Consider the following 7,715-nt stretch of genomic DNA (forward strand, 5'->3'; position numbering starts at 1 on the left):
TGTTGATACTGTCCCTCCCCATGAGTGTTGACCTCAAATTGTTCCCTCCTCCCCATGCCCTCCCTTCCATCATCCCCCCCCACCCTGCTTATCCCCTTATCCCCAACTTTCCTGTATGGTAAGATGGGTTTTCATACCGAAATGAGTGTGCATTTTATTCCTTCCTTTACTGGAATGTGATGAGAGTAAACTTCATGTTTTTCTCTCACCTCCCTTCTTTTTACACTAAAAAGTCTTTTGCTTGTCTCTTTTCTGAGAGATAATTTGCCCCATTCCATTTCTCCCTTTCTCCTCCCAGTATATTTCTCTCTCACTGCTTGATTTCATTTTTTTAAGATATGATCCCATCCTCTTCAATTCACTCTGTGCACTCTGTCTCTATGTGTGTGTGTGCGTGTGCATGTGCATGTGTGTGTGTGTGTAATACCACCCAGTACCCAGATGCTGAATAGTTTCAAAAGTTATAAATATTGTCTTTCCATGTAGGAATGTAAACAGTTCAGCTTTAGTAAGTCCCTTATGACTTCTCTTTGCTCTTTACCTTTTCATGCTTCTCTTCATTCTTGTGTTTGAAAGTCAAATTTTGTTTTCAGCTCTGGTCTTTTCATCAAGAATGCTTGAAAGTCCTCTATTTCACTGAAAGACCAATTTTTCCCCTGAAGTATTATACTCAGTTTTGCTGGGTAGGTGATTGTTGGTTTTAGTCCTAGTTCCTTTGACTTCAGGAATATTCTATTCCACGCCCTTTGATCCCTTAATGTAGAAGCTGCTAGATCTTGTGTTATCCTGATTGTATTTCCACAGTACTTGAAGTGTTTCTTTCTAGCTGCTTGCAATATTTTCTCCTTGACCTGGGAACTCTGGAATTTGGCCACAATGTTCCTGGGAGTTTCTCTTTTTGGATCTCTTTCAGGCGGTGATCTGTGGATTCCTTGACTACTTATTTTGCCCTCTGGTTCTGGAATCTCAGGGCAGTTTTCCTTGATAACATGAAAGATAATGTCTATTTTTGATCATGGCTTTCAGGTAGGCCCACAATTTTTAAATTGTCTCTCCTGGATCTATTTTCCAGGTCAGTTGTTTTTCCAATGAGATATTTCACATTATCTTCCATTTTTTCATTCTTTTGCTTTTGTTTTGTAATTTCTTGGTTTCTCATAAAGTCATTAGCCTCCATCTCTTCCATTCTAATTTTGAAAGAACTATTTTCTTCAGTGAGCTTTTGAACCTCCTTTTCCATTTGGCTAATTCTGCTTTTGAAAGCATTCTTCTCCTCACTGGCTTTTTGAACCTCTTTTGCCAGTTGAGTTAGCCTATTTTTCAAGGTGTTATTTTCTTCAGCATTTTTTTGGGTCTCCTTTAGCAGGGTGTTGACCTGCTTTTCATGCTTTACTTGCATGTCTCTCATTTCTCTTCCTAGTTTTACCTCCACCTCTCTAACTTGATTTTCAAAATCCTTTTTGAGCTCTTCCATGGCCTGAGCCCATTGGGTGGGCTGGGATACAGAAGCCTTGACTTCTGTGTCTTTGTCTGATGGTAAGCATTGTTCTTCCTCATCAGAAAGGAAGGGAGGAAATGCCTGTTCACCAAAAAAGTAACCTTCTATAGTCTTATATTTTCCCCTTTTCTAGGCATTTTCCCAGCCAGTGACTTGACTTCTGAATATTCTCTTCACACCCACTTCTCCCAGCCAGGCCTTAGGGTCTGCGATTCAAATGCTGCTTCCCAGCCTCAGGGCTTTGGGCGGGAGCAGAGATTAAGTGTGAGATTAAGTTTAGGTGCTCAGTTGGGGGCAGGGCCACCTCGCGGGCTCAGTTCCCTCAGGAGGTTTAATCAGAGATCTTCAACAATGGATCCGAGCTCCTGCTTGCTTTAGGAGACCCTGTCCACTGCTGCCTCCCCTGCTGCCTCCCGAGGGGCCCTGAGTTATGGCGGCACTCCACTCCCCTCTCGGCAAGCCGAGAAGACCCTCCAACCTTTGGGGCCCATGGGTGGAGGGACCCGTGTGGCCGCTGGAGATTCTGTCCCTGCAGCCTGCTCGGATCTGCTCCTCTTGGTGCCATGCAGCCAAGGCAGGGCTGGGCTCGGCTCTGGTTTTGGGGTGCGACGGACCTTTTGTGAGAGGTTTTCAGGGCTCTGTGGAACAGAAATCTTGTCTCCTCTGTTGTTCTGTGGCTTCTGCTGCTCCAGAATTTGTTAGGAGTTCTTTTTTACAGATATTCTGTGGGCTATGGATTCGGAGCTAGCGTATGTGTGTCTTTCTACTCCACCATCTTGGCTCCTCCCCTTCTATAGTTTTTCATGCAGAAGAAAGGACAGGGAATGAAAACTGTACTTTGAAAGAATCAAATTGGCAGGTGACTTTAGGCAATTAGGTATTAGAAACTGAAGTAGAAGATTGAATAAATGCAATGCACATATGTGGAAATAACTGGATCATGAAAATTGTCATAGGGAGATTTAGTTATATTGCTATTAATCCAGTTATGATGGGTATTTGAGATATAGAATCTGTGTTATGAATATGCTGGCTTAGTTCTGAATCACAAAATATTACAGACTCTCCTTATAGAAGGAAGAAGAAAAGCATTAATTCAGACTCCAGAAAGCCAAATCTATCGTAGTAACCAAGAAATCAATACACATCAGGACTGAAGAGGATAACACTATTCCCAGGCCTTCCTTGTACCTACCAGGGCCTTCTCACAAGCAAATACTCAAAAAACTAACTCTGCCTGCCTGTGTCCTCTCTCTCCTCCACCCAAAATGTTCTCACCAACTTTCTCCCAGCTCTGCTCCACCCTTCCTGTTCCACCTCCACCTGTTCAGCAGACCTCTGCCACCACATGTGACTTAGATTTCCATGTGATTTAAGCAAGTCATATGAGTCTATTAATGAGAGGGAAAGATCTTCAAATTAAGCAAAAGTACATTAACAATACATTTGACCCCAGGATCTTTTTTTATCTATTAAACAGATAGATGGGGCAACTGGTTTCAGCAGAACTTTTCAACAATATAAAAGGGATCACAAACTAAGCACACAAAATGTCGTCTTTTGATGGTGTTTGAGCACAAGTGCCTCATCATTTTCCCTTCGAATGAATGGGGCCTAAAATCTTGGGGTAAGAAATCAAGGTCTCTTCTTCTATACCTGTTTCCTGCTGAAATTGGACACATATTCAAGAGGTCAGTTCTTTAGCTGGCATCCAGAGCTTGGTCAATGCCAGGTCCAGTGGTGAAAAATTACAGTCGTGGATAGGGGGTGACATCGGGCTTAAGTGATGAGTCATCTGCAAGTGGAAGATACTAAGCCTACAGGAAAAAAATCTAACAAACAAATTTAACAGAAAAAAAAGTCAAAAAGAAACAAGGAGACAATAATCAGAAGCAGGGTAGACATAGGTTCAATAATGTTTATGGAGTTCATGAACTCACTATAGCTTCATTCACAGTAGAATATATGAGTTAGGGGTACAATTTGGGAATCATCTATATCACCAATTATGTGAGGACAGCTGCTGTGAATGATTTCAAGGGTTTAATGAACTCTCTATTTATTCAACAATATACTACACATAACAGTTCAATAAAGTAAAGCATAACATTCACAGCAACATCCTTAAGCAAAACAAATCTATATAGCTAAATATATCTCTGTCTATCTGTCTATCTCTCTAATCTACCATTTATCTATCTATAACATAATACTCAATCAACACATTCTTAAGGAGTAGCAGAAAATATCACATCATCCATCTTCAGAAAACAGTAAGAACAATCTCCCTAGTGAATACTAAGTGTCCAAGCAAAGTTCTCTTTCATTTTAACTCGAGGTTGACTTTCAATTGTCATGGCTTTTCTTCTCTGGGCTAACTCCTGCCAACTCTCACCTGAATTTGCATGTAGGCAGGTCTCCACTGCTCCATGTCTTAGCTCACAGGGATGACTCCAATCCAAGCTCTCCAAGTTCCTGCCAGAAAGTTCTGACTCTGGGAAAATAAAGCTAAACAGGGCAACAAATTCCACCAGTACTGGCATCTCAATTCATTCCAAAAATCCAGAGTGTCTGTGATAACAGCTCAGTTCATGTTCACAGCTCTCAAAAGGGACTTAACCTAAGCCTCCTTCCCAAGGGCAGGTTTGTGCCCTACAACTCTATTAGCATTCAAAGTTTGGAGGCTCTTTCAGCAAGTCTCTGACATCTGAGGTCTCCTCTCTACTCTCAGAGGTCACCTCCCAGTTCTCAGAGATCTCCACTCAGCTTTTCTCTTCTCAGTGCTGGCACACCCCTTCAATGCCGGCTCTCTTCAATGTCTGCTTTCTCAGCAGCAGTTCTCTTTATATACAGTTCTACTGGGGCATCGGATTGGCTGGAGCCACATGCATGTATCTGATTAGAGCCCACTTACATGTCTGATTGGCTGAAACTCAGTCCTAAAAAACAGCAAAATATCTTACTTTGCTGCTTGCTGTTACATTATCTGCTCCTGAAAAACAAGTTATGTTATTGTCTTTCCGACGTGCTATGATTTCCACAGCCTTTGGAAGATCATCTGGCTTCCGTTTTATCCATACTTTAGCTCCCAATTGTGTTCTATTAGTAGAACCCCATCCTTCAGTTCCTCTTCTAGCGATTTGAGGAGGGTCAATTTTCACAAGGGGTATTGTTTCACGAGTCATAATAGTCATTTGACCTATTCTATTATTTTTACAAAACTGTATAGATTCTTCACCTAAATTTTGGATACCACAATATTTTCGCCTTGTTAATTAGAATTTGTCACTCCAGGCAATACATGTGTTCCTCAAGCTAGTAATCCAGATTTAGGTAATATCCATCCAACATGATATATAGGGATTTTCATACATATTCCAGTAGAGATTGTTCTTATTTCTTTTCTATTCAACCAAAACTCCTCTAAACAATGTGAACCATATACTGCTGAACTAGGAGTACCTGGAAACTATGCTGGTACATTTGATCTCACAGTACAATACACAATATTGTGGATATTTTGTGTTTATTGCTTTCCAATTTGCAGATTTGGGCTCATTCACCCCAATGTGCTGTTATTCAAATCATGTAAAGCAGTGAGTAAATTATCTTTCCCATGTTGACAAGAATTATTAGAACTGAACTTCCTTAATTGTTCTTTCAATATTCATTTATTCTTTCGATTAACCCAAATGCTTATGAATAATATGGGATATGATATATCCATTCTATTTTGTTTAATACACAGTATCTCTTCATTTCATTACCTTTAAAATGTGACCTATTGACATTTCGAATTTGCTTTGGGGTTCCATAATATAGATTTATGATATCTAGAGTTGTTACTGGTGATTATCTGGGTCACATTCTTATAGGAATAGGATATCAGTACACCTGAATAGATGTAAACATACAAATTTGCATTCTTTATCTTGGGGTAGGTTTCCAATTTATTCTATTTGCCAAATTTGGGTTGGTACTTTTGTCCTTTTTATCTTTTCAGTTAATGCCTTAAGAACAGTTCTATTCTTTTTCAACTGACACATACAACATTCCTTTGCTACTTATTTTTTTTTGAATGAATGGAAAATCATTTATTGCTGGGAAATGTCTTATATCTGTAATCCCACATACTAGGAAGGAAAAATTTTGGAAGGCAAAATTAATAGGTCAAACAGTCCAAGTTGGAAGTAGGTCAAAAGTCCTAGGCTGATCAGTGGTTGGACTGAGATCTTTGTAGCCTCTGTGTTCCCTCCTAGGCAAGATGAGGAGTTCCAGTCTTTGGGACAGGGGGATGGCTTATATTAAGCATTTCATCTAAAGCACTATGCTAAATGCTAAAATTGCCAAAAGAAATAGCAAGATGCTCTCAAGAAGCTATCATTGGAATAAGGGAAGACAGTACCTGTATGAGATTTTAATTACAAGTGAAATAGAATGATCTACTGGTAAAGCATAATGTAATACATCTTTCTTAACTGTCTCTTCCATCAATAAGACCATAGGTTTCTTATGTTGAATCATTAGACAGTCCCAAGAACTTTGGTGGCAAGAATTTCCTTTTCTTGCTCTTCAGTTGCTATTGCTACTAAATCAAGGACAGGTTCAAAATCTGTACAACTCTGATTTGTTTCCATTTTTTCACCACTTGATTTTCTCCAGTTCTGCCTCTCTCCTCCTGCTCTCCCACCAACCAGGACTTAACAATCACATCTGCCAATTCCCTCCAGTTCATCTGGACCTGGTGATCTTGAACCTGGTGACTTCATGTCTACCTATTAGTTATTTGTAATACCATTTATCTATGAGTCATTCCTTCCTGTCCTTTGAAAACCAGAGATTTTCATCCTTTTCATGTTTCTCTTGATTTTTTATTTGAAAGGCAAATTTTGTATTCTATTCTTGGAAGATGATGTCTAGTGTCTTTTTTAGTATCACTGTTTTCAGGTAAACCAATTATTTTAAAATTATCTCTCCTGGATGTATTTCACAGGTCAATTGTTTTCCAATTAGATATTTCACATAGTCTTCTATATTTTCCTTCTTTTGATTTTGTTTTTAATTCCTTGGTTTCTCATAAATTCATTAGCTTCCACCGGCTCCTTTCTAACTTTTAAAGAGCTATTTTCTTCAGTGAACTTTAAAAGCTCCTTATCCATTTGACCAATTCTGCTTTTTTTAAATTTTTTTATTTTATTTTTTATTATTTTTTAATGTTTAACAATCACTACCATACAATTGAGATTTTATCCCCCCCACACCTACCCGCCACTAACCCCCTCCCTCCCCACGACTGCATACAATTCTGTATAGATTCTACATATACTTTCCTATAGAGTATATTTTCACTGTAGTCATGCTATGTAGTCAGACTAAAATAAATAAATGAAAGAAATCATATAACAAATCAAAACATGATACACAAACACATACACATACACAAACATGATCTGCTACATTTTGTGAGTGACTTCCATATTTATTTCTCTGAGTGTGGAAGGCATTTTGCCTTGAGAACCACCATTGGGATTTTTTTTTTAATAAGAAGTTCTTGCGTTATTACGAAATTCTAAGTCTACCAGAAAAAACTCTCGCACACTGTGGTCGTTGCTGTGCACAAAGTTCTCCTGGTTCTGCTCCTTTCGCTCAGCATCAGGTCATATAAGTCCTTCCAGGCCTCTCTGAAGTCTTCTTGTTCATCATTTCTTATGGCACAACAGTACTCCATTACGTTCATATACCATAATTTATTCAGCCATTCCCCAATTGATGGACATCCACTTCACTTCCAGTTTTTGGCAACTACATAGAGTGCTGCTATAAATATTTTTGTACATGTGGGACCCTTTCCCATTTTTATGATCTCTTGGGGATACAGTCCTAGTGGCGATATTGCTGGGTCAAAGGGTATGCACATTTTTGTAGCCCTTTGGGCATAGTTCCAAATTGCTCTCCAGAATGGTTGGATGCGCTCGCAGCTCCACCAACAATGAATTAGTGTTCCAACTCTCCCACATCCTCTCCAGCATTTATCATTTTCTTGTTCTGTCATGTTTGCCAATCTAATAGGTGTGATGTGGTACCTCAGAGTTGTTTTGATTTGAATCTCTCTTATCAATAGTGATTTAGAGCATTTTTTCATATGATTATAGATATCTTTAATTTCTTCCTCTGAAAATTGCCTGTTTATATCCTTTGACCATTTATCAGTTGGGGA

At 39.2% G+C, this 7,715-nt stretch overlaps 1 pseudogene; it reads right to left on the reverse strand.

Annotated features, from left to right (window-relative positions):
• The window catches only part of LOC140514685 (protein FAM3C pseudogene), a 51,056-nt pseudogene extending 46,364 nt beyond the window's left edge, over positions 1-4,692 (reverse strand).
• Positions 4,693-7,715: the final 3,023 nt, after the last annotated feature.

This window comes from Notamacropus eugenii, chromosome 7 (genome assembly GCF_028372415.1).
Source record: "Notamacropus eugenii isolate mMacEug1 chromosome 7, mMacEug1.pri_v2, whole genome shotgun sequence".
Classification (NCBI taxonomy): domain Eukaryota; kingdom Metazoa; phylum Chordata; class Mammalia; order Diprotodontia; family Macropodidae; genus Notamacropus; species Notamacropus eugenii.